The 26,867-nt window shown below is 46.2% G+C and overlaps 2 long non-coding RNA genes across 15 annotated transcripts in view; both read right to left on the reverse strand.

The window, feature by feature from the left end:
* Positions 1-26,867, reverse strand: part of LOC130456106 (uncharacterized) — a 47,289-nt gene that overhangs the window by 18,468 nt on the left and 1,954 nt on the right. For 3 of the 10 annotated variants that reach the window (XR_008914442.1, XR_008914446.1, XR_008914445.1), the window contains exons 3-7: positions 24,831-25,008; positions 23,075-23,211; positions 21,387-21,563; positions 19,745-20,282; positions 17,837-18,055 (exon numbers count right to left, since the gene is read on the reverse strand). This is a non-coding gene — a long non-coding RNA (uncharacterized LOC130456106). Of the gene's footprint in view, positions 1-17,836; positions 18,056-19,744; positions 20,286-21,386; positions 21,564-23,074; positions 23,212-24,830; positions 25,009-25,286; positions 25,473-26,294; positions 26,402-26,532; positions 26,548-26,867 lie in introns of those variants that run through there. The other 7 variants (XR_008914449.1, XR_008914450.1, XR_008914448.1 and 4 more) reach the window with 6 other exon arrangements.
* Positions 357-15,560, reverse strand: LOC103098670 (uncharacterized). 5 transcript variants are annotated; one of them, XR_008914516.1, is made up of 10 exons: positions 15,420-15,560; positions 14,979-15,151; positions 13,973-14,042; positions 10,562-13,124; positions 10,105-10,282; positions 9,813-9,952; positions 6,882-7,059; positions 4,482-4,607; positions 2,260-2,797; positions 357-575 (listed from the first exon to the last, which is right to left on the reverse strand). It is a non-coding gene; the product is annotated as an uncharacterized LOC103098670 (long non-coding RNA). The 5 variants fall into 5 exon arrangements; XR_008914515.1 differs by lacking the exon at positions 9,813-9,952 and having other exon boundaries at positions 10,633-13,124; XR_008914513.1 differs by lacking the exon at positions 9,813-9,952.

Here is a 26,867-nt window from a genome sequence, read left to right on the forward strand (position 1 = left end):
GGGCATCACTGGTTGATGGGGCACACATTGTATCCACTCCTATCTGTGGACAGGTCAGACAGGTATTACTCAAGGTCCTAATGGAACTCCTTCTATTGACACCTCCCCATTATTATCATTGAATATGGATGAAAAATTCTTTAGGAAATGATTGTATTTATGCGTACAGGAGTGTGTGCAGTGTGTCTTCTTCCTAGTCTCTGAGTCTCTGGCCCACTTCCATCCCACCCCTTGGGCATCACTGGTTATCAACTAGAAGAGATCAGATCTGGTTGAGGGGGGGTACACTGTGCCCACTCTTTTTTGTGTGTGCATTGCCTTAGATATCTATGAACAGAATTGCTTGCTGGAATCAATTTGGGTGGTGATGAAGTGTTTATTGCCCTCCAGGGAAAGCTGTTCCCTATACTCGGAGCCCCAATGCTACATTGAATTGGGCTCCTGCATCTTAATTCTTGCTCTTCTTCAGTCTTTGTGGAAGCAGAGAGAGACAAGTTGAGTGAGAGATATCCATGATCATTGCATGTTGGGGGAGAAGCACTCTCCCTCTGGCTGGTAGAACATCACAGACTAGTCTAAGGTGGGACAGGAAAGGGCACAATGAGCTGTGGTCAAGAGCTTGTTATTGGGAAGGCTTCCGCCTATCCCACCCTGCATCCCCCCCACCATTCTGCCACCCAACCAGGATCTTTTGTACAGCTGACAATCTCCCACCTCTATTCTCTGTCCATCATCTCCAGCTTGCTTCCCACCAATGAAGTCCTGTCAATCTGCCCCCACCCTCCTCCCACTCCAAGGCTCTCTGATCCTTTGGCCAACTCTTGACCACCTCTGCCCCATTTGGACTGTCAAAGGCCCTCCTTCACACACATAGCAGTCCCCCTCCCAGAGAGAGAATTGTCTGAGGGCAGGAGAAAAGGACTTTGCCCAGCCTGCTACCTACAAGGTTCAGGAAACGTTGAAGGAGAGCCCAAATGGAGTCAGTTCTGAGTCATCCCAATTTCACAAGTGGAGAAGCCAAGGGATTGTGCTCAGGCTCATCTTGGGGGCTGTCCATCCCCTTTTGACCCAAAGGCCAGGGGAGTGATTGGTCCCTCTCTTAGGCCAGGTTCCAGTCTGAAGCCTGCCAGCATCCCTAGCTCTGAGGGAAATTTCTTCAGCAGCTGTGCTGGAGTAGCTTGCAGGGAATTTGGGCCACTTTAGCTTGGCTCACAGTGGAAGCAGAGCCCAGGAGATGAAAGGCAGCTACCCTGGCAGGCTCCCAGGTCGTCTTTGACCCTTTGCTGTCTGTGTGAGCCTTGGCCAAGCCCCTGCCTTACTTCTTGACTTCACAGTGTCCCTGAGGCCCCCCCACCCTCAGCCACACGCGCCCCCCTCCCACGGGGCTGTGACAGGTCTGGAGGAACCAGTCTTGGACCTTTTCCCTGCCCCGGGAGCTGTCCCAGGTCCTCAGCTTGTGCTCCCTGCCCACAGATCACCCAGGTTCAGGCAGCTGAGGCTGGGCTGGGCTTAGGGCGGTTCCCCACATCTGTCTCCTGTGCAGTATCCATGCTCAGCCAGAGGGGGAGCCGTAGCCTAGCGGAGCCGAGCCCTGGCTAGGCGCCCCTCCCCTGCTCAGAGCTGATGGCCAGTGACGTCAGCGCCTGGACATTCTGCAGGGCTCCTGCGTCAACTCCCTCCCACCTCCCTCGGCCCCCAACGGGCATCACCCTCCCACCCGCGTGGCCTCAGCTCCTCTCGCGCCACCCCCCACCCACGTCCGGCTCCGCCGCGTGGGCTTCCAGGAGGCTCCCCACGCACCCACTGCGGCTCATCTCTTCGCTCCCACCTTTGCTGCTGCAAGTGGCCTGGTGCGGGGCTGTTACACACTGTGGCCATCCCGGGAGCCCGGCATGGACGGAGGGAGGCACAGGCACCGTTATTGCTGCCCGGGGCCCCTCTGCTGTGTGTCCACACGTCCCTGCGTCAGCCCTTCAAAAGCCCACCCCATTGGGCCCGCTGGGTTCTGGTGCACGAGGCCTCCAACATGGCCGCTGCCCAATCTAGGGGCTTCTGGGGGGCTGTAAAGGGACCCGATAAGGAATCAGCAATCCCTAGAGAGCACGCGGGAGTGCTCAGATCTCAATAGCATGGGAATGCCGCAGAGAATTCAGAATACCATTCTTCAGGAGACCCTCCTCTCATATTCCAGTCTAGGGCTGGGCAGGGCCAATGGGGGAGCACTCATTCAGGCTCAATAAGCAAAGAAGGGAAGCTCACCGAGGAGGAGAGATGTCTGACTCTTCCACCATCGCATTCCATAGGAATGAATATTGCCAGCCTGTGTTGCCTTGGGTTGCCATGACTCTTCTGCCTCAGTCAGGCATGTGTATCTGAAAGTGCCTCTGTGGGCCGCCTTTGGGCTTCTGCCACCGTAACTGCCAATGGATGGGGATGACAACATTTTATGGAGTGATTTGGGGGAACAAGAATTTGCATGTGAGCATGGAAGGGTCTTCTCTGGGTGTGTGGCTGGCTGAGGGGCTGGGTGGGGTTTATGTGGGAGTATCCCATGCTGCACTGCAACATTTGTTGGATCCATGGTAGCAGGTTGGAAGATGTCAGGTTGGAGTGGAGACACCTTCTGCTTTGTGCTTTCTTTTAGATTTCTGTTAACTAGAGTATTTGTAGGAATAAGGGTGGGCCTATTAAGAAGGGCCTTTAGCCTTCCTGGGAGGATGCTCTCTCATATCCCTGGCCCCATGTTTACAAATAACTGCACTGGACTCCTGCTTCAGGCCTCATCTTTGTCTTCAGGCTGTTGGCAACAGAGAGACAATGTTAAAGAGAGACTGGCCATAAGGATGACCTCTGCAGGTTGTAGTAGAAGTCTTCTGCCCTGCTTGGAAGAACTTCCCAGATTAGCCTGGGTGGGAAATGTAGGGGCTGATGAGGTCTAGAGCAGGGATTGTGATTCAGCTGGCTTCCATCCCTACCCTGAGTTCCCCTGGAACCCTTCTGCAGCCCAAGCAGGTTCCTTTAAACAGCTTGCAATTCCCACCTTTGTTCAGTCTGTGATCTCCACTTTCCCTGTGGTTATTGAAAGCCCAGAAGCCACTCAGTCCATGTCTACCAAGTCTATGTACGTCCCTGTCCCTCCATGGTACCCCTCTTTGCCCATCTATCCCATTTTGTTAATGCCCCAGATAACTCCTTCAAGGCCTTATACTCTAGAAGAGGAATTCTCTGAGATTAGAAAAGTGGACCTTCTCTAGGATTCTACCTCTACATCCCAGGAAAATGTTCAAGGAGGTACCAGAAAGTTCGAGAGAGATGAGAAAATCCCTGATTTCCTAAATGAAAGAAATTAGGGAAGGTCACACCTACCCCACTCTGATCCAAAATCCCTCATCATTTGATCTCTTTTCACTATCTGAAGACTCCCAGAAGTCCTGGCTCAATGGGGAATTTCTCTACTTGTTTCTAAGGCAACCTGAGTACATGAAGCTTGGCTCATGACCTCATGGACTAAGAACTGGATTTACCCCTTCCTGGTTATACTGTAACCTGGAACATAACCCTGTCCTCCTCTTGGATTCACTTAGTCCTTTCTTTCAAATGAAGAGGTTGGACATGATTTTCTCTGAGATTTCTTCCAGCCTCCAGGCCACCCAAACCTGTAAAAGTCCCTTCAGAGTCCTCTCCAATGTCACTTCCCAGTCCCTTTCCACCAGGCAATCAGCCTTTACCCTCTATGACAACACTATTAATAATGCCTTTTGGTTGGAAAACGAGGGGATGCCCATCAATTGGGGAATAGCTGAACAAACTGTGGTATATGTTGGTGATAGAATACTATTAGTGCTAAAAGGAATAAAAAAGTGGAGGAATTCCATGGCTACTGGAACAACCTCGAGGAATTGATGCAGAGTGAGAGGAGCAGAAAGAGAACATTGTACACAGAGACGGATACACTGTGGTACAAGAGAACGTAATGGACTTCTCCATTTGTGGCATTGCAGTGATCTTGAACAATCTGCAGGGATCTAAAAAACACTATCCACAAGCAGAGGATAAACTGTGTGAGTAAAAACACCAAGGAAAAACAACTGCATGACTACAGGGGGGGAGGGGATACGACTGAGGAGAGACTCTAAATGAACACTCTAATGCAAATACCAACAACATGGAAATGGGTTCGAACCAAGAACATATGTGATACCCAGTGGAATCATGCATCGGCTATGGGAGAGGGAAAGATGGTGGGAGGGGGGGCGGGGAGGAAAAGAAAATGATCTGTTTCCAGTGAATAATGTTTGGAAATGACCAAATAAAAAATAATGTTTAAAATTAAAAAAACATAATGCCTTTTGGTGTGAAATCTCTCATGCAGCTAATTCAGCCCATGTTCTATGCCAAAGGCCTCCCGTAGCCCATGGGTCTCCCTGGATCTTCCTCCTGAGCCACAGATGCCCCCTCCCATGCTACAGGGACTGGCTTACTTCAGAATGGAAAGCCACAGTTCTGGGGGGACCAGCACGGATAATTTCTTTCCCTCGGACCTGGATTCCGCAGTCTGTCGCTTGTGTTTCCTGATGACTTTTCTGACAAGTGATCCTCAGTGTGCCCTTTGATAGATAAAGATAGATAAAGATTTGTCCTCCTCTGATTTATATATGGGCTCTCTTCTCTCCTCTCTGTATACCTGAAAGGATTCTGCTTCTTCTCTCTGTGGGATGGGCTTTGGAAGACTCCCTTTGGAGTCTACAGACAGTGTCTCATTCCTCACATATAGGAGTAAAGAGGGAATATGTGGACCACAGGAAGAGGCATCTAGATGGAATCAGCTTTCACCAGTGCTGGATTCATATATAGAAAGAAGCAACCTGAGGACTCATGTATGTAAAGAAGCACTACACTTGAATAATCATATGGTACACCCCAAGGGAGAATACAGTGAATCTCTGCACCCCAAATACAAGAGTTTTCATACCAATTGGCTCCATAGATCACACAGGGATTCACTAATGCCTAGGAAGGACTGAATAATGGTGAATTCTAGACACCCAAGGGGGTATACATGAGAATTCCTAAAATGAATCAATGAAGAGAACACAGCAATACCTGAATATATGGGGGAAGAGAGAATGGCTCAGTGCTGCTCCATGTCTAAATCATCTGAAAAGATTTGGATCCTGCTCAGGGGATGATAGATCCAAGCCTTCCACTGACCTATTCCTTAGGAATTTACATAGTAATCAAAATGCTCAAGTGCTCTCCCCTTTCTCTTCTTCAGTTCTCCTCCTAACTAAGGCAGGTATTTTTCAATGCCCTTTTGACACTCACTTTTAGTCTTCTCTTCATAATTCCTGAAGGATATCAATGAAAATTCTTTCTTAAATGATTGCATTTATGGGTACAGCAAGTGTGTGGGTATCTGGTGAGAAAGCCTGTATTTATCTCTGTGTCAGTGTGAATATTTGTGTGTGTGTGTGTGTGTCTCCTGCTTTCTCTCCCATCCCTTGTTGGATAGATCCTTGGTCAGAAAGTAGTAGGGATTGATGTAGATCCCTCAATCATTTTGGGGGGGATTTTCCCTTAAGATGTATGTTCACTACCAGTAATTGCTGGAGAGTTTTGGGCTTGTTGATAAAATGCCCCCCGATGAAGTTGCCTTCATATATTTCTGGTCCCATTTGTTCTTACAAACGGGATTGAGTTACTGCTTCTGAGCTCAGCTTTCCTTCTTCAACCTTTTTGGAATCAGGGAGACAATGTTAGTGAGAGATGTGCTTGAGCTGGTCTCTTCAAGATGGGGCAAATCCCCTCTTCCTGTTCGAGATAGTCCCACAGATTGGCTCAATGATGCCATGGACCCGGCACATTTACCCTTATCCAGGGGCTGTTAATTCAGGGCTTCCTTCCCCACCTGTTTTCCCCAAGGATCCTTCTATAGCCTAAGGAGGTTCCTTTAAACAACTCACAATTCCCAACTTCATTCAGTTCATGTTTTTCACTATACATGTTTTTATTGTAATCCCAAATGATACTGAACCCGAGTCTACCAAACCTTTCTTGATCCCCTTCCCTCCATGATACCCATCTTTGCCCATCTCTATGCCATTTCTAATGTCCAAGTATTCCTTCAACAATCTGAGACTCCAGAGGAGGAAATCTCTGATATCAGCAAGATGGACCTTGCCTAAGCTTTTATCTCTAATTCCCAGGGAAATGTTCAAGGAGGTTCCAAAATGTATGAGTGGAATGTGCTAGTTTCTGTTCGACTAAATGAAAGAAATTCAGGGAAGGTCACTTCTCCAGAGACTGATCCAAACCCCTTACTTGATCTCTTCTCCTCCATGACTGAAGACTCACAGAAGTCCAGGATCTATGGGGAATTTCTCCACCTCATACTGAGTTGTCCTATGATACTGGAGTCTCTCACATGCACATGAGTGCATGAAACTTGGCTCTCAGAAGAGGTAGCTAACAAGATGTAAGACATGTAGCTTGGCAGACAAGGGAGTTCTGGACTCAGGACTTGCTTTTGCCCCCTTCCCTTCATGGCTGTGTATAATAGATCAAACTCATCCACTCTTCTTCACTTCACTTAGCCCTTTAAGTCAAATGAGGAGGTTGAACAAGATGACCTCTGAGATACAGGCTCATTTAGACTCAAAACTACAAGCCATTTCAGACTCCTCTCCTACATTCCTCTGCAGCTCCCTTAACCCAGTCAAACGGCCTCCTCCCTCTATGACAAAAACACTACCATTCTAATGCTTTTTGAAGGCCTGGCCCCCATCCAGCTGGTTCTGACTAAAGCCTCCCAGGGCCCATGGGTCTCCCTGGACCTTCCCCCTGAGCCACAGGTGTCCCCCATCCTATAGAGACTGTCTCACCTCAGAATGGAAAGCTGTTGTTCCGGACGGATGAGCAGGGATCTTTTCTTTCTTTTGGCACTGGATGCAGCAGTCTGTGGCTTGTGTTTTGTGACCACTTTTCTGCCAACCGAACCTCAGAATGGCCTTTGGGTAAATTTCCTGGACCCCTCTCCCTCTCAGACATACATTAGCAGCCCTAGGGGCACAAGCAGACAGGAGAAGATGAGTTCTGGCTTGCCAGACCCTCCCCTTTGTTAATCCCTCCAATCAGAGATGTGGTGGGCAGTGATGTCAGTGCCCACCTTGGTGAGGCAGAAGCCCTTCTCCCAACAACCCTACCCCAATCTCCATGGTCTAGCAATGGGAATCCCAGTAAGTTCTCTGACAGAAGTCAGTGCCCCTCTCACTCCAATACTCTCAGGCTCCATTTTCATTCCATCATCCCCCCTTCCTGCCTCCTTTTCCCCTCCCTCACCATCAGTGCCACAAGGGGCCCCAAAGGGATTGGTCTAGTTCAGGTGGGTGAGAGGAGATAGAAATTCCTTACTTTTGTTCTCTCCAGGGAGTCTGTCAAGGAGGGAGATGACTATAGTGACTGTGAAGGATGAGCAGAGCCCCAGGGCTGTCTCTATCCCTACACCTCTGCTGCCTCTTATGACCCTGCCCCCTCCAGTCAGCATATTATGATGTAATGGGGTCTTTGTGTCATCAGACTATTCTCATCAGGGGGATCTCTGCATCTCCCCCTTCCCTGCCTGCTTGGGAGACCTCAATGTGTGAGTGTATAACCCTATATACAGAAAGACCATGCCCATTTCATTGATATATCTACTCTCCACATTCCGATGACTCTGGAGTCTCTCACATATTGCATAAAGGAACATTTGTGTGTATGAAAATGCAGAGAATGTATGACAGCTCCTGTATATGAGAACAGAGAATATAATCACATTTCTAAGTCCTCAGGCTGCCCCCTCATTATTCCTCTCCAGAATTACTTATCCTGGTTCTATCAGTTCATTTCCAGGTCTTACACATCCTCTGTCCTCACAAACCTCAGCAATCATCCCTTCTCTCTCTTTGCATACTTGAAAGGATTCTGCTTCTACTCTCCTTGGTATGGGCTTTGAAAGGCTCGCATTGGTCTCCACAAACAGTGTCTTATTGCTCACATATGGGAGTAAAGAGGGAATATGTGGACCACAGGAAGAGCAATCTAGGTGGAATCAGCTCTCACCAGTGCAGGACTCATATAGAGATAGAAGCTACCGGAGGGCTGATGTATATGAACAAGAAGGACACTTGAATAATCATATGTCATGTCCCAAGGGAGAATACAGTGAATCTCTGCACCCCAAATACTACAGGTTTCAAACTAATTGGCTCTATAGATCACACAGGGAGTCATTAATGCCCAGAAAGGACTTGTCAGTGCTGAATTTTTGACAACAAGGGGGTATAGAGAATTCCTAATATAAATTCATAAAGAGAACACATGAATATATGGGGAAAGAGAGAATGGCTGATTGCTCTTCCACGTCTAAATAAACAGATAAATAGAGATCCTGCACAGGGTGTGATATATCTTAGCCTTCTACTGATCGTTTCCTTGGTATTTTTCCAAAGGAATCAACGCGAACAACTCCTTTGCCTTTCGCCTCTTAATTTCTCCCTGTAATTCAGGCAGATGTTTCTCAAGGCCCTTTTGACACTCCCCTTTAGTCTTCTCTCCAAGATTCCAGAAGGTTATCAATGAAAATATTTTTAAATGATTGAATTTAGGGGTACAGGAGTGTGTGTGAATTTGGTGTGAAAACCTGTATGTTTCTCTGTGTCGGTGTGAATATTTTTATGCATGTGTCCTACCTTCTTTCCCATCCCTATTTAGATGCATCCTTGGCTGACAGTAGAGGGATTTATGTAGACCCAACACCCATATTTTGGGTTTTATTTTTCCTTAAGAATTTTATTCACTACAGTAATTGCTGGAGTTTGGGGCTTGTTGATGAAATACTTAAAATTAAAGCTCTCCTGGGAAGTTGCCTTTATATATTTCTGCTCCCATTTGTCCTTACAAATTGGACTGGGTACTGCTTCTGCCCTCATCTTTACCTCTTCAATCTTTTTGGAATCATGGAAACAATGTTAGTGAGAGATGTCCCTGAGCTAAATTCTTCAAAATGGGGCAAATTCCCTCTTCCTGGTCAGGATAGCCCCACAGACCGGCTCAATGAGGCCATGGAAAAGCTACATTTGCCCTCATTTGGGGCTGTTAACTCAGGCTTCCATCCCCACCCTGCTTTCCCCAAGGATCCTTCTATAGCAAAAGGAGGTTCCTTTAAACAACTCACAATTCCCAACTTCATTCAGTTCATGTTTTTCACTATACATGTTTTTATTGTAATCCCAAATGATACTGAACCCAAGTCTACCAAGCCTTTCTTGTTCCCCATTCCCTCCATGATACCTGTTCTTTGCCCTTCTCTACCCCATTATTAATGTCCAAGTACTCCTTCAACAAGCTGAGTGACTCCGGAGGAGGAATTCTCTGAGATCAGCAAGATGGACCTTGCCTAAGCTTTTTTCTCTAAATCCCAGGGAAATGTTCAAGGAGCTTCCAGAAAGAAGGAGTGGGATGTGCAAATCCCTGTTTTCCTAAATGAAAGAAATTCAGGGAAGGTCACTTCTCCAGAGACTGATCCAAACCCCTTGATCTCTTTTCCATGACTGAAGACTCACAGAAGTCCTGGCTCTATGGGGAATTTCTCCACAAAATTCTGAGGCAACCTGAGTGCATGAAGCTTAGCTCTCAGAGGAGGTAGCTGCCAAGATGTAAGCCAGCTAGCTTGGCAGACAAGAGGATCCTAGACTCAGGACCTGCTTTTATCCCTTCCCTTCCTGGCTGTGTAAAATAGATCGAACTCATCTACTCTTCTTCACTTCACTTACCCATTTATGTCAAATGAGGAGGTTGAACAAGATGACCTCTGAGATACAGGCTCCTTTAGACTCAAAACTACAAGCCATTTCAGACTCCTCTTCTACATTCCTCTGCAGCTCCCTTCACCCAGTCAAACGGCCTCCTCCCTCTATGACAAAAACACTGCCAGTCTAATGATTTTTCATGTGCCAGCCTCCATCCAGCGATTTCAGCCCATGTTCTATGCCTAAAGCCTCCCATGATCTCCCTGGACCTTCATCCTGAGCCACAGGTGTCCTTGTCCTGCAGGGTCTGTCTCACCTCAGAAAGGAAAACTGTTGTTCCGGAGGGATGAGCAGGGATGTTTTCTTTCTTTTGGGACTGGATCCAGCAGTCTGTGGCTTGTGTGTTGTGACCACTTTTCTGCCAACCGATCCTCAGAATGGCCTTTGGGCAAATTTCTGGACCCCTCTCCCCTCTCAGACATCCATTAGCAGCCCTAAGGTGATAAGCAGATAAGAGAAGATGAGTTCTGGCTTGCCAGACCCTCCCCTTGTTAATCCCTCCAAGAAGAGACATGGTGGGCAGTGATGTAAGTGTCCAACTTGGTGAGGCAGAGATCCTTCTGCCAACAACCCTACCCTAATCTCCATGATTGAGCACTTTGCATCCCACAAACTACTTTGCCAGCAGTCAGCACCCCTCTCACTGCAGCACTCTCAGGCCCCATTTTTCCTTCATTAATCATCATCCCTGCCACCTTTTTCACTTTCCTCACCATCAATGCTATGATGGGCTCCAAGAGGTTAGGCTTGTTCAGGAGGGTGAGGGGAGATGGAGACTCCTTACTTTTGCTCTCTCCAAGGAGTCTGTCAAGGAGGGAGATGACTATAGTGACTGTGAAGGATGAGCAGAGCGCCAGGGCTGTCTCTATCCCTACACTTCTGCTGCCTCTTATGACCCTGCCCCCTCCAGTCAGCATATTATGATGTAATGGGGTCTTTGTGTCATCAGACTATTCTCATCAGACGGATCTAATCATTTCCTCCTTCCCTTCCTGCTTGACAGATCTCAGTATTTGACCATATAACTCTATATACAGAAAGATCCAGCCCATTTTGTTGATATATCTATTCTCTACATTCCCATATAATAGAAACACTTATACTTTAAAACCAAGCAAGGGCTATAAAACTCACAAAATGTAAAATAAATTATTTTGATCACATTAAATTAAAAAGTTTTTGTACAAACAAAACCAATACAAACATATTTGAAGGAAAGCAACAAATTGGGAAACAATCTTCATAACCAAAACCTCTGACAAAGGTCTAATTACTCAGATTTATAAAGGGCTAAATCAGTTGTACAAAAAAATCAAGCTATTCTACAATTGATAAATGGGCAAGGGACATGATTAGGCAATTTTCAGTTAAAAAAATCAAAACTATTAATAAACACATGAAAAATGATCTAAATCCCTCATAATCAGAGAGTTGTGAATTGATCCAACAATTCTGGAGGCAATTTGAAATTATGCCCAAAGGGAATGACAACACTATATGCCCTTTGATCCAGCCATACCACTGCTGGGTTTGTACCCCAAAGAGATACTAAGGAAAAAGACTTGTACAAGAATATTGATAGCTGCATTCTTTGTGGTGACAAAAAATTGGAAAATGAGGGGATGTCCTTCAATTGAGGAATGACTGAACAAATTCTGGTATCAGTTGGTGTAGGAATACTATTGTGCTCAAAGGAAAAATGAACTGGAGCTATTCCATGTGAACTGGAATGACCTCCAGCAATTGATGCAGAGTCAGAGGAGCAGAACCAGGAGAGCATTGTATACAGAGACTGATACACTGTAGTACAATCAAATGTAATGGGTTTCTTCATTAGTGGCAATGTTGTGATCCTGAACAACTTGGAGGGATCTGCGAGAAAGAACCCTGTCCACATTCAGAGGAAAAACTGTGGGAGTAGAAACACAGAAGAAAAACAACTGCTTGATTACATGGGTCAAGGGGATATGATTGAGGATGCATACTCTAAATGAACATCCTAATGCAAACATCAACAACATGGAAATAGATTTTGATCAAGCAAACATGTAATACCCACTGGAATTGTGAGTCAGCTACTGGAAGAGAGGGAGGAGGAAAGGGAGGGAAAGAATATGCTTCTTGTAACCAAGGAATAATGTTCTAAATTCACTAAATAAATAACTTACAATGAAAAAATAAAGTATACAAAAAAATAATAATTAGTTTGCAAAAAATAAAGGAACATTTATGTGTATAAAAAAGCAGAGAATTTATGAAATCTCCTGGGTATGAGGAAAGAGAATATATTCACATTTCTAAATCCTCAGGCTTCCCCCTGCTTATTCCTCTCCAGAATTACTTATACTGGTTCTATCAATTAATTTCCAGGTCTTACACATCCTAGGTCCTCAAAAACCTCAGCAATCAACCCTTGTCCTCCTCCTCCTCCATCTCTAGGCACTCAGAGATTCTCTCTCTTCCTATATATCTACATATATTCTAGATAGATAGATAGAGAGAGAGAGAGAGAGAGAGAGAGAGAGAGAGAGAAAGATAACCAGACAGATAAGAGTTTTATCTTCCTTTCTCTGATTTATATATGGGCTTCTCCTCTTTCCTTTCTGTATACTGGAAAGTATTCTGCTTCTTTTCTCCCTGGGATGGGCTTTGGAAGACTCTTGTTGGTGTCCAGAGACAAGTGTCTCATTCCTCTCATATGGGAATAAAGAGGGAATATGTGGACCACAGGAAGAGGAATCTGCCTGGAATCAGCTCTCACCAGTGCAGGACTCATATATGATATAAGCTACCCGAGAGCACATGTATGTGAACAAGGAGAAGCACACTTGAATAATCAAATGGCACTTCCCAAGGGAGAATACAGTGAATCTCTGCAGCCCAAATACAAGAGTTTTCACACCAATTGACTCCACAGGTCACAAAGGGAGTCATTAAATGCCTATGAAGGACTGGTCAATGCTGAATTTTGGACACCAAGGGGGTATAGAGGAGAATTCCTAATATGAATCCATAAAGACAACATAGCAATTCCGGAATATGTGAGGAAAGAGAATGGCTGAGTGCTCTTCCAAATCTAAATAACCAGATAAACAGGGATCCTGCCCAGGGGATGATATATCTTAGCCTTCTTCTGATCTCTTCCTTGGGATTTTTCCAAAGGAATCAATGTGCTCAACTCCTTTCCCCTTTGGCTTCCTCAGTTCTCCTCCTTATTCAGGCAGATGTTTCACAAGGCCCTTTTGACACTCCCCTTTATTCTTCTCTCCAAGATTCCTGAAGCATATCAATGAAAAAAATTTTAAATGATTTGATTTAGGGGTTCAGGAGTGTGTGAATCAGGTGTGAAAAGCTGATATCATTGTGTCAGTGTGAATATTGTATTGTGTCTCCTTCCTTCTCTCTCATCCCTTTTTGGATGGATCTTTGGTCAGACAATAGGGGGATTTATGTAGACCCAACACCCATTTTTCTGTTGGGTTTTCTCTTAAGAATTTTATTTACTACAGTAATTGCTGGAGTTTGGGGCTTGTTGATGAAATACTTAAAATTAAAGCTCTCCTGGTGAAGTTGCCTTCACATATTCCTGTTCACATTTGTCCTTACAAATTGGACTGGGTACTGCTTCTGCCCTCATCTTTCCCTCTTCAACATTTTTAGAATCAGGGAGACAATGTTAGTGAGAGATGTCCTTGAGCTGATCTCTTCAAGATGGGGCAAATTCCCTCTTCCTGTTAGAGACAGCCCCACAAACTAGCTCAATGAAGTCATGGAAGTGCCACTTTTACTCTGATCTAGGGGAGCTGTTAACTCAGGCTTCCTTCCCCACCCTGCTTTCCCCAAGTATACTTCTCTAGCCCAAGGAGGTTCCTTTAAACAACTCACAATTCCCACCTTCATTCAGTTCATGTTCTTCACTACACATGTGATTATTGAAAGCCCAAATGTCACTGAACCCAAGTATATGAAGTCTTTCTTGAACCCCATTCCCGCCATGATACCCATCTTTGCCCATGTCTATCCCATTCCTATTGTCCAAGTACTCCTCCTTCAACAAGCTGAGAGACTGCAGAGGAGGAATTCTCTGAGATCAGCAAGATGGATCTTGTCTATTAGGCATTTACCTCAAAATCCCAAGGAAATGTTCAAGGAGCTTCCAGAAAGTAGGAGTGGGATGTGCAAATCCCTGTTTTCCTGAATGAAAGAAATTCAGGGAAGGTCACTTCTCCAGAGGCTGATCCAAACCCCTTACTTCTTCTCCTCCATGACTGAAGACTCACAGAATTCCTGGCTCTATGGGGAATTTCTCCACAAAATTTGGAGGCAACCTGAGTGCATGAAGCTTGGCTCTCAGAAGAGGTAGCTGCCAAGATGTAAGCCAGCTAGCTTGGAGGATAAGAGGATCCTAGACTTGGGACCTGATTTTGCCCCTTCCCTTCCTGGCTGTGTAACCTAGACCAAACTCCTCCCCTCTTCTTCACTTCACTTAGCCCTTTATGTCAATGAGGAGATTGGACAAGATGAACTCTGAGATCTCTTCCAGCCTCCAGGCCACCCAAACGTTCAAGCCCCATCAGACTCCTCTCCTACATCCCTTTGCAGCTCACTTCACCCACTCAAACAGCCTTCTCCCTCTATGACAAAAACACAGCCAATCTAATACTTTTTGATAGTCCAGCTCCCATCCAGGCAGTTCTGACTAAAGCCTCCCATAGCCCATGGGTCTCCCTGGACCTTCCTCCTGAGCCACAGGTGTCCCCCATCTGACAGGTTCTGTCTCACCTCAGAATGGAAAGCTTCCTGGCTGTACTGTAACCCTGGCCACACACCTCCCCTTTTGACTAAACTTAGCCCTTTCTATCAAAGGAGGAGATTGGACCACATGACCTCTGAGATCTCTTCCAGCCTCCAGGCCACCCAAACCTCAAAGCCCCTTCAGAGTCCTGTCCTACATCCTTCCCCAGCTTCAGTAAACACGGCCAGTCTAATGCCTTTTGGTGGACCAGCCACCATCCATCTAGTTCAGGCCATGTTCTATGCTTAAAGCCAAGAGTATAGGCCATGGGTCTCTCTGCACCTTCCCTTCCTAAGCCACAGGTACACCCCAAAATGCTACAGGGACTGTCTCACCTCAGAATGGAAAGCTATGGTTCTGGTGGGTCCAGCAGGGATCATTTCCTTCTAAGGGAGTAGATTCAGCAGTCTTTGGCTTGTATTTTGTGACCACTTTTCTGTCAACTGGTTCTCAGGATGTTCTTAGGCAAGTCCTGGCTTCTCTGGCCTCTCAGACAAACATTCCCAGCCTTAAAGGTACAAGCAGACAAGTGGAGATGAGTACAGGCTAGACAGACTCTGTTTCCCACTGAGACCTGGTGGGCAGGGATGTCACTGGGCATCCTGCTCACATCTCTGTCAGGAGTTAGTGCCCCTCTCAACCCCACACTCGGGGCGCACTTCCTCTCTACCTTTTCCCCTCCCCAGTTCCTTTTTTCTCCCCTCCACAAGAGGCTCCTAGGTGCCTAGGCTTTGGCGTTTTGTTCCAGAGTGAGTGGGATGGTGGGGTTCTCTTACTTTTACTCTCCAGTGAGACTGTCAAGAATAGAGGTAACCACAGGACCATGATAGAGTGGCAGAGCCCCTGGGATGTCTGTCTCAATATCTTTTTGCCCCACTTGCCCTTTATAACCCCTCCTACTCAGCATGTTATGATGTAGTGAGGTCTTTGTGTCCTCACAAAAATTTATGGCAGGGCCTTCTCTGCATTTTCCCCTTTCCTTCGTGCTCAAGAGCCCTCAGTAATTGGCTGTATAATCCTATATACACAAAGAGTAGGCCCATTTCCTTTACATAGTAACATATTCTCTTCATTCCTGTCTCTAGATTCTGATCCAGAATATACTTATGTCCAAACAAAATATTTCACAGCTCCCATTGACGAGAACCATTAATAAACACACCCGAAGATAACTCCTGCCCTCTTTTCTCTTCATTCCCCTGCAGTTCTCAGATATTCTTTCTATCCTCTCCTTTATTTTATTTACTCTTTCTCTTGACACCTCAACCTCATCCATCATTCTGTTGCTATGGATATAAATATCCCCACAATTGCCCTCTACCATCTTGTCTTACGTTTGTTTGTATGGCATACATCTTTATTCCCTCTCCTTGAAAATTTGTGTAAGATTACCTTCTCTCTCTGTGTCTCTCTCTGTCTCTTTGTCTGTCTGTCTCTGTCTGTCTGTCTGACTCTCTTCCCCCTCTCTCCATGCAAAATTTTCCCTCTCAGTTCCCTAAATGTTTAAAATAATCTTCATGTTCCACTGCCTAAGGTAGGATATATGAAGTTTCCCATGGCTGTCTGCAGAGTGTATGTCATTGTAAAAGAATGTGAATAGGGGGCAGCTGGGTAGCACAGTGGATTGAGAACCAGTCCTAGAGACTGGAGGTCCTGGGTTCAAATCTGGCTTCAGCCACTTCCCAGCTGTGTGACCCTGGGCAAGTCACTTGACCCCCATTGCCTAGCCCTTACCACTCTTCTGCCTTGGAGCCAATACACAGTATTGACTCCAAGACGGAAGGTAAGGGTTTTAAAAAAAAGAATGTGAATAAACTCAAGGAGGAAGCTAGATGGAAGAGTCCCCATTAATCCAGTTCTTATGCAGGAGTCCTTGTGTCCTCATGTATCATACCCATGACTCAGAAGGGAGAATACCATAAGTTGAGACACTGAACATGTCCTTGCTTATGGGAATATTTAAGGAGAATCTGTCAAGTCAAATGGATTCATCCATGTGCAGACAGGAAATCAGCATTCTCACATAACACTAGCAAAGGACTGGAGAGAAGAATTCATAATAGGAATGTATGAGTAGAATGTATCAATATCTGAATATGTGGACTGACAGAAAATGGTGGCCTCCTTCAAGTTTAAATAACTAGGGAAGGCAGGTTTCCTCCACTAGGAGACTTGTTTGAATTTTCCACCATCTTTTTTTCATGCAATTTTCCATAATAAATACACAACCTGTTTGTCTTTTGACTACCCTAAAAAACTTCCCTTCCTAATAGTAGGAACTTCTACTATTGCCTGCTCCCCATTATTACAAATGGATGTGAATGAAAAATTCTTTAGGAAATAATTGTATTTATGGGTATAGGAATTTGTGTGGGAGGATTTTACTATGAGTCTTTGTGTCCCATCCCTTGGGCATCACTGGTTGTTGGGGCACACATTGTGTCCCTCCTTTTTGTGTTTTGCATTGCCTTAGATATCTATTATCAGAATTGCTTGCTGGAATCAATTTGGATGGGTGATGAAGTGCTTAGAGCCCTCCTGAGAAAGTTATTCCCTATACTCTGAGTCCGAATGCTACTGAATTGGGCTCCTGCTTCTTAATTCTTGCTCTTCTTCTTCAGTCTGATTAAAGACACAATACCCAATGAAATTGTGCCTGGGCTGAGGGAAGGGTGGGTGGAGGGGAGGGAGGAAATAATGTGATTATTGTAACCAAGGAATAATGTTCCAAATTTCCTAAATAAACTAATTCAAATGGAAAAAAATAAATACCTAGAGAATGCATATTTCATCAACTTGGAGATTTCTTTGAATCTTCCACCATCTTTTTTTCCCTGGAATTTTACATAAGAATGAATACACTCAGCCTGTTTTTCCTTTGTCTACCCTAAAAATCTTCTCATCTTAACAGTAGTTGAATCCCCTACTGTTGTCTGCTCCCCATTATTAAAAATGGATATGAATGAAAAATTCTTTAGGAAATGAACGTATTTATGCATACAGGAGATTGTGTGGGAGTGTCTTACTATGAGTATCTCTGTGTATGTGGCCCACTTCCATTCCATCCCTTGGGCATCACTGGTTATTAACAAGAAGAGATCTGACCAGGTTGAGGGGGGGTACACTGTGCCCACTCCTTTTTGTGTGTGCATTGCCTTAGATAACTATGAACAGAATTGCTTGCTGGAAACAATTTGGGTGGTGATGAAGTATTTATTGCCCTCCAGGGAAAGCTGTTTCCTATACTCTGAGCCCCAATGCTACATTGAATTGGGCTCCTGCTTCTTAATTCTTGTTCTTCTTCAGTCTTTGTGGAAGCAGAAAGAGACAAGTTGAGTGAGACATATCCATGATCATTGCATGTTGGGGGAGAAGCGCTCTCCCTCTGGCTGGTAGAACATCACAGACTAGTCTAAGGTGGGACAGGAAAGGGCACAATGAGCTGTGGTCAAGAGCTTGTTATTGGGAAGGCTTCCTCCTATCCCACCCTGCACCCCCCCATTCTGCCACCCAAGCAGGACCTTTTGTACAGCTGACAATCTCCCACCTCTATTCTCTGTCCCTCATCTCCAGCTTGCTTCCCACCAATGAAGTCCTGTCAATCTGCCCCCACCCTCCACCCACTCCAAGGCTCTCTGATCCTTTGGCCAACTCTTGACCACCTCTGCCCCATTTGGACTGTCAAAGGCCCTCCTTCACACACATAGCAGTCCCCCTCCCAGAGAGAGAATTGTCTGAGGGCAGGAGAAAAGGACTTTGCCCAGCCTGCTACCTACAAGGTTCAGGAAACGTTGAAGGAGAGCCCAAATGGAGTCAGTTCTGAGTCATCCCAATTTCACAAGTGGAGAAGCCAAGGGATTGTGCTCAGGCTCATCTTGGGGGCTGTCCATCCCCTTTTGACCCAAAGGCCAGGGGAGTGATTGGTCCCTCTCTTAGGCCAGGTTCCAGTCTGAAGCCTGCCAGCATCCCTAGCTCTGAGGGAAATTTCTTCAGCAGCTGTGCTGGAGTAGCTTGCAGGGAATTTGGGCCACTTTAGCTTGGCTCTCAGTGGAAGCAGAGCCCAGGAGATGAAAGGCAGCTACCCTGGCAGGCTCCCAGGCCGTCTTTGGCCCTTTGCTGTCTGTGTGAGCCTTGGCCAAGCCCCTGCCTTACTCCTTGACTTCACAGTGTCCCTGAGGCCCCCCCCCAACCCCCCGCCAGAGCCACACGTGCCCCCCTCCCGCGAGACTGTGACAGGTCTGGAGGAACCAGTCCTGGACCTTTTCCCTGCCCTGGGAGCTGTCCCAGGTCCTCAGCTTGTGCTCCCTGCCCACAGATCTCCCAGGTTCAGGCAGCTGAGCCTTGGCTGGGCTTAGGGCGGTTCCCCACATCTGTCTCCTGTGCAGTAGCCATTCTCAGCCAGAGGGGGAGCCGTAGCCTAGCGGAGCTGAGCCCTGGTTAGGCGCCCCTCCCCCGCTCAGAGCTGATGGCCAGTGACATCAGCGCCTGGACATTCTGCAGGGCTCCTGCGTCAACTCCCTCCCCCCTCCATCGGCCCCCAACGGGCATCACCCGCCCACCCGCGTGGCCTCAGCTCCTCTCGCGCCACCCCCCACCCATGTCCGGCTCCGCCGCGTGCGCTTCCAGGGGGCTCCCCACGCACCCACTGCGGCTCATCTCCTCGCTCCCACCTTTGCTGCTGCAAGTGGCCTGGTGCGGGGCTGTTACACACTGTGGCCATCCCGGGAGCCCGGCATGGACGGAGGGAGGCACAGGCACCCTTATTGCTGCCCGGGGCCCCTCTGCTGTGTGTCCACACGTCCCTGCGTCAGCCCTTCAAAAGCCCACCCCATTGGGCCCGCTGGGTTCTGGTGCACGAGGCCTCCAACATGGCCGCTGCCCAATCTAGGGGCTTCTGGGGGGCTGTAAAGGGACCCGATAAGGAATCAGCAATCCCTAGAGAGCACGCGGGAGTGCTCAGATCTCAATAGCATGGGAATGCCGCAGAGAATTCAGAATACCATTCTTCAGGAGACCCTCCTCTCATATTCCAGTCTAGGGCTGGGCAGGGCCAATGGGGGAGCACTCATTCAGGCTCAATAAGCAAAGAAGGGAAGCTCACCGAGGAGGAGAGATGTCTGACTCTTCCACCATCGCATTCCATAGGAATGAATATTGCCAGCCTGTGTTGCCTTGGGTTGCCATGACTCTTCTGCCTCAGTCAGGCATGTGTATCTGAAAGTGCCTCTGTGGGCCGCCTTTGGGCTTCTGCCACCGTAACTGCCAATGGATGGGGATGACAACATTTTATGAAGTGATTTGGGGGAACAAGAATTTGCATGTGAGCATGGAAGGGTCTTCTCTGGGTGTGTGGCTGGCTGAGGGGCTGGGTGGGGTTTATGTGGGAGTATCCCATGCTGCACTGCAACATTTGTTGGATCCATGGTAGCAGGTTGGAAGATGTCAGGTTGGAGTGGAGACACCTTCTGCTTTGTGCTTTCTTTTAGATTTCTGTTAACTAGAGTATTTGTAGGAATAAGGGTGGGCCTATTAAGAAGGGCCTTTAGCCTTCCTGGGAGGATGCTCTCTCATATCCCTGGCCCCATGTTTACAAATAACTGCACTGGACTCCTGCTTCAGGCCTCATCTTTGTCTTCAGGCTGCTGGCAACAGAGAGACAATGTCAAAGAGAGACTGTCCATAACGTTGACCTCTGCAGGTTGTAGTAGAAGCCTTCTGCCCTGCTTGGAAGAACTTCCCTGATTACACTGTGTGGGAAATGTAGGGGTGATGAGGTCTAGAGCAGGGATTGTGATTCAGCAGGCTTCCATCCCCACCCTGAGTTCCCCTAGAACCCTTCTGCAGCCCAAGCAGGTTCCTTTAAGCAGCTTGCAATTCCCACCTTTGTTCAGTCTGTGATCTCCACTTTCCCTGTGATTATTGAAAGCCCAGAAGCCACTCAGTCCACGTCTACCAAGTCTTTGTACGTCCCTGTCACTCCATGGTACCCCTCTTTGCCCATCTACCCCATTTTCTTAATGCCCAAGATAACTCTTTCAGCAGCTCATAATCTAGAAGAGGAATTCTCTGAGACCAGAAACATGGACCTTGCCTAGGCTTCTACCTCTACATCCAAGGATCTTGTTCATGGAGGGTCCAGAAATCACGAGGGGGTGAGAAAATCCCTGATTTCCTAAATGAAAGAAATTCTGGCAAGGTCTCACCTACACCAGCCTTTTCCAAAGCCCCTTATCACTTGATCTCTTCTCCATTACTGAAGACTCCCAGAAGTCCTGGCTCTATGGGGAATGCCTCCACCTGATTCTGAGGGAACCTGAGTCCCTGCAGCTTGGATCTCAGAAGAGTTAGCTGCCAAGATGTAATCCATCTAGCTTGGCAGACAAGAGTTCGGCACTCTGAACCTGCATTTCCCCTCCTGGCTGTACTGTAACCCTCATCCAAACCCCTTCCCTTTTGACTTCACTTAGCCTTTTTAATTAAAAGAGAAGGTTGAACCAGATGACCTCTGAGGTCTCTCCCAGCCTCCACGCCACCCAAATCTCCAAACCCCTTCAGAGTCCTTTCCTACATCCTTCCCCAGCTCCAGTCACCCAGTCAAAGCCTCCTTGCTCTATGACAACAACACTACCAGTCTAAAGTTATTCAACACACGATCTATGATTTCAGCCTAGAATATTGCCCATGGGTTTCCTGGGCCTTCCTGTCCTGAGCCACAGGTGCCCCCAGGCTACAGGGACTCTCACCTCAGAATGGAAAGCCACAGTCCTGGGTGACCAGTAGGAATTATTTCTTTCCCTTGGGACTGGATTCAGCAGTCTGTTGATTGTGTTTCCCGATGACTTTTCTGACAAGTGAATTTCAGGGTGAACTTTGGGTAAATTCCCAGAATTCTCTCCCCTCTTAGACATCCATTAGCAGCCCTAGGAGGACAAGCAGACAAGAAAAGGTGAGTCCAGTCCAGCCAGAGCCTTGTCTTTTTAACCTCTCCTAGCTGATACCTGGTTAGCAGTGAAGTCAGTGCCCATCTTGATCAGGCAGTGGTACTTCTTCCAACAACCCTACGCCACTTTGAATGGTCTCCCACTGAGTTTCTTTCTAATCTCTCTGCCAGCAGTCATTGCTCCTCTAACTCCAATATTCTCAGGCTTCATTTTTCGGTCCCAGCCTCCTTTTCCCCTCCCTTATCAACAATGCTAGAAAAGCAGCACTTAGGGTTTGGGATTTTCCAGGTGGGTGGGGGGAGATGGAGATTCCTTACTTCTGCTGCTTCCAGGGAGTCTGGCAGAGAGGGAGACTGTGATGTATGGACAGATCCCCTGGGCTGTCTCTATCCCTACACCTCTCCTGCCTCGTATAAGCCCACCCCTTCCAGACAGCATATTATGATATAATGGGGGTCTTTGTTTCATCAGACTTTTCTCATCAGGGGAATCTCTTCATCTCCACCTTCTCATTCCTGCTCTGGATGTCTCGTTGTTTGGTTCTCTCATTCCCATATACAGGAAGTTCAGGCCCATTTCATTGATGTATTTGTTCTCTCCATTCCTATGACTCTGGAGTCTCTAATTTATTTTATAACAGAACATTTGTGTGTATAAAAATGTAGAGAATGTATGACATCTCCTGTGTAATGAGGACAGAGAACATATTCAGGGTTCCAAGACCTGCGGCTACCCTGTCCTTATTCCTCTCTAGCATTACTTATACTGGTTCTATTATTTCATGTGCATGACTGACATACCCTGGGTCCTCAAAAATATAAGCAAACATCTTTATTATCCTAAACCTCAATGTCTAGGCGAACGGAGATTCTCTCTGTATTTCTATATATCTACATATATTCTCTCTTATAGATAGATAGAGTTTTCGTCTTCCTCTGAATCATATATGGGCTCTTCTCCCTCTCTGTATACCTGAAAGGCTTCTCCTTCCTCTCCCCCTGGGCTGGGCTCCTATTGGTGTCCACAGACAGTGTCTTATTACTCACATATGGGAGTAAAGAGGGAATATGTGGACCACAGGAAGAGCAATCTAGGTGGAATCAGCTGTCACCAGTGCAGGACTCATATATGATATAAGCTACCCGAGAGCACATGTATGTGAACAAGGAGAAGCACACTTGAATAATCAAATGGCACTTCCCAAGGGAGAATACAGTGAATCTCTGCACCCCAAATACAAGAGTTTTCATACTAATTGGCTCTACATATCACACAGGGAGTCATTAATGCCCAGAAAGGACAGGTCAGTGCTGAATTCTGCACACCAAGATGGTATAGAGGAGAATTCCTAATATGAATCTATAAAGAGAATACAGCAATAACAGAATATATGGGGGAAGAGAGAAAGGCTGAGTGCTGCTCCATGTTTCAATAACCAGATAAACAGGGATCCTGATCAGGGGATGATATATCTAAGCCGTACTACTGACCTCTTCTTTGGGATTTTCCAAAGGAATCAACGTGCTCAACTGCTTTCTCCTTTGGCTTTCTCATCCCTTCTTGTATTTCAGGCAGCTGTTTCTGAAAGCCCTTTTTTTACACCTGTTTAGTCTTCTCTCCAAGATTCCTGAAACATATCAATGAATTTTTTTAAAATGATTAAATTAACGGGTACAGGAGAGTGTGTATATCTGGAGTGAAAATCTGTATCTATGTCTGTGTCAGTGTGAATATTTGTGTTTGTGTCTCCTGCCTTCTCTCCCATTCCTTGTTGGATGGATCCTTGGTTAGACAGTAGTGAGGATTTATGTAGATCCCAAGCCCATTCCTTGGGTTGGGTTTTCCCTTATGAATTTCATTTACTACATAATAATTGCTGGAGTGAGTTTTGGGTTTGTTGATATTATACTTAAAATTAAAACCATACTGGAGAAAAGTTGCCCTCATATATATCTGGTCCCATTTGTCCTTTCAAATTGGGACTGGGTTATTTGCTTCTGGCCTCATCTTTCCCCGTTCAACCTTTTTGGAATCAAGGAGACAATATTAGTGAGAGATGTCCTTGATCTGATCACTTCTAGATGGGGCTAATGTCCTCTTCCTGTTTGCAATACCCCACAGACTGGCTCATTGAGGCCATGGAAGTGTCACATGTGCCCTGATTTAGGTGCTGTTCCTTCAGACTTCCTATCCTACCCTGATTTCCCCTAGGATCCTTCTGCAGCCCAAGGAGAATCCATTAAACAACTCAATAGTTCCCACCTTTATTCAGTTCATGATCTTCATTTTCCATATAATAGCACTGAATCCATGACTACCACCAAGCCTTTCTTGATCCCTATTCCTTTCATGATACCCATCTATGACCAATCTCTCTACCCCATTCCTTCTGTCCAAGAACTCCTTCAACATGCTGAGTCCCCAGAGGAGGAATTCTCTGAGATCAGCTACATGGATCTTGACTGAGCTTTACCTCTAAATCCAAGGAATATGTTCAAAGAGGTTCCAGAAATGTAAGAGTGGGATGGGCAAATCCCTGTATTCCTAAGGTCACTTTAAGGGAAGGTCACTTCTCCACTAGGCTGATCCAAACCCCTTAACTTGACCTCTTCTCCTCTATGGTTGAAGACTCCCAAAAGACCTGGCTCTATGGGGAATTTATCTGATTCTGAGGCAACCTGAGTCCATAAAGCTTGGCTCTCAGAAGAGGTAGCTGCCAAGATGTAAGCCAGCTTGCTTGGTAGACAAGAGGATCCTGGACTCAGGGCCTGCTTTTGCCCATTCCCTTCCTGGCTGTGTAACCTAGACCAAACTCCTCCCCTATTCTTCACTTCATGTAACCCTTTCTGTCAAAAGATTAGGTTGGGGGGTGGGAACGAAAAGAAAATTATCTGTTTCCAATGAATAATGTATGAAAATGACCAAATAAAATAATGTTTTTAAAACAAAAAAAACAAAAAAATTAGGTTGGACAACATGACCTCTGAGATCCCTTCCAGCCTCCATCCTCAAATCTACAAGCCCCTTCAGACTCCTCTCCATCATTGCCTCTCCATCTCCCTTCACCCAAACAGCCTACTCCCTCTATGACAAAAACGCTGCCAGTCTAATGGTTTTTGGTGAGCCAGGCCTCATCCAACTAGTTCAGGCAATGTTCTATGCCTAAAGTCTACCATAGCCCATGGTTCTCCCTGGACCTTCCTCCTGAGCAACAGGTGTCACCCCTTCCTACTGGGACTGTCTCACCTCCGAATGGAAAGCTGTTGTTCTGGAGGGACTAGCAGGGATCTTATCTTTCTTTTGAGTCAGGATTCAGCAGTCTATGGCTTCTATTTCCTCACCACTTCTCTGCCAATTGATCCTCAGAGTTGCCTTTGGGTAGATTTCTGGACCTCTCTCCCCTCTCAGACATCCAATAGCGGCCCTAGGGGAACAAGCAGACAAGAGAAGATGAGGTCTGGCTTGCCAGACCCTCTGCTTGTAAATCTCTCCAATCAGAGATGTGGTGAGCAGTGAAGTCAGTGTCCACCTTGGTGAGGCAGAGGTCCTTCTCCCAAAAACCCTACCCCAAACACCATGGTCTAGCAATGGGAATCCCACTAAATTCTTTGCCAGAAATCAGTGCCCCTCTCACTCCAACCCTCTCAGGCTTCATTTCCATTCCATCATTCTCCCTTCCTGCCTCCTTTTCCATTTTCTCACCATCAATGCTACAAGGGACCCCAAGGGGTTGGGCTTGTTCAGGAAGGTGAGGTGAGATGGAGACTCCTTACTTTTGCTCTCTCCAAGGAGTCTGTCAAGGAGGGAGATGACTACAGTGACCATGAAGGATGTCCAGAGCCTCAGGGCTGTCTCTATCCCTACACCTCTGCTGCCTCTTATGACCCTGCCCCCTCCACTCAGCATATTATGATGTAATGGGGTCTTTGTGTCATCAGACTATTCTCATCAGGGGGATCTCTGCATCTCCCTCTTCCCTTCCTACTTGGGAGATATCTCAGTATTTGGCTCTATATCCCTATATACAGAGAGATCCAGCCCATTTCATTGATATATCTATTCACTATATGACTCTGGAGTCTCTCACATAATATGTAAAGGAACATCTGTGTGCATGAGAATTCAGAGAATATATGACATCTCCTGTATCTAAGGATAGAGAATATATTCACATATGTAAGACCTCAGGCTGCCCCCTCCTTATTCCTCTCCAGAATTACTAATAAGTGTTCTAGCAAGTCATTTCCAGGTCTTACACTTCCTCTGTCCTCACAACCCCCAGCAATCATCCCTTATCCTCCTCCTTCCTGTCTAGGCACTCACAGATTCTCTCTATTCATTCCTATATATTGACATATATTCTCTCCAGATAGACAGACAGATAGATAGCCAGACAGATAGACAGAGCTTTATCTTCCTTTCTCTGATTTATATGTAATTTCTTCTTTCTGTATTCCTCAAAGGATTTGGCTTCCCCTCCCCTTGGCATAGACTTTGGCTGATGTCCATTGATGCCCACAGACAGTGTCTCATTCCTCACATATGAGGAATCTAGATAGAATCAGCTCTCACCAGTACAGGACTCATTATAGATAAATGGTACCTGGGAACTCACATATGTGAACAAGAACTACAATTGCACAATCATATGGCACTTCCTAAGGGAGAATACAGTGAATTTCTATTCCCCAAATATAGGTGTTTTCATACGTTTTGGCTCCATAGATCACAAAGGGAGTCAGTAATGCCTAGAAAGGACTCGTCAGGGCTGTATTCTGGACACGAAGGGAATGTAGAGGAGAATTCCTAATATGAATCTATAAAGAGAACAAAGCAATACCGGAATATATGAGGGAAAGGAGAATGCCTGAGTGCTCCTCCATGACTAAATAACCCAAAAAGACAGGGATCCTGCCCAGGGCATGATAGTTCTGAGCCTTCCACTGACCTCTTCCATGGGATTTAACATAGGAATCAAAGTGCTCAACTCCTTTCCCCTTTGGCTTCCTCAATTTTCCTCCTAACTCAGGTAGGCCCTTTTGACACCCCCTTTTGTCTTCTCTTCATGATTTCTGAAGGATATCAATGAAAATATTTTTGAGACAATTGCATTGAGGGGTAGAGCAATTCATGTGAATCTGGTATGAAAGTCTTTATTTATCTCTAAGTCAGTGTGAATATTTGTGTGTGTGTGTTTCCTGCCTTCTCTCCCATCCCTTGTTGGATGGATCCTTAATCAGACAGTTGTGGGGATTTATGTAGACTCCACACCCATTTTTTGTG

The sequence above is a fragment of the Monodelphis domestica genome, chromosome X (genome assembly GCF_027887165.1).
Source record: "Monodelphis domestica isolate mMonDom1 chromosome X, mMonDom1.pri, whole genome shotgun sequence".
Taxonomy (NCBI): domain Eukaryota; kingdom Metazoa; phylum Chordata; class Mammalia; order Didelphimorphia; family Didelphidae; genus Monodelphis; species Monodelphis domestica.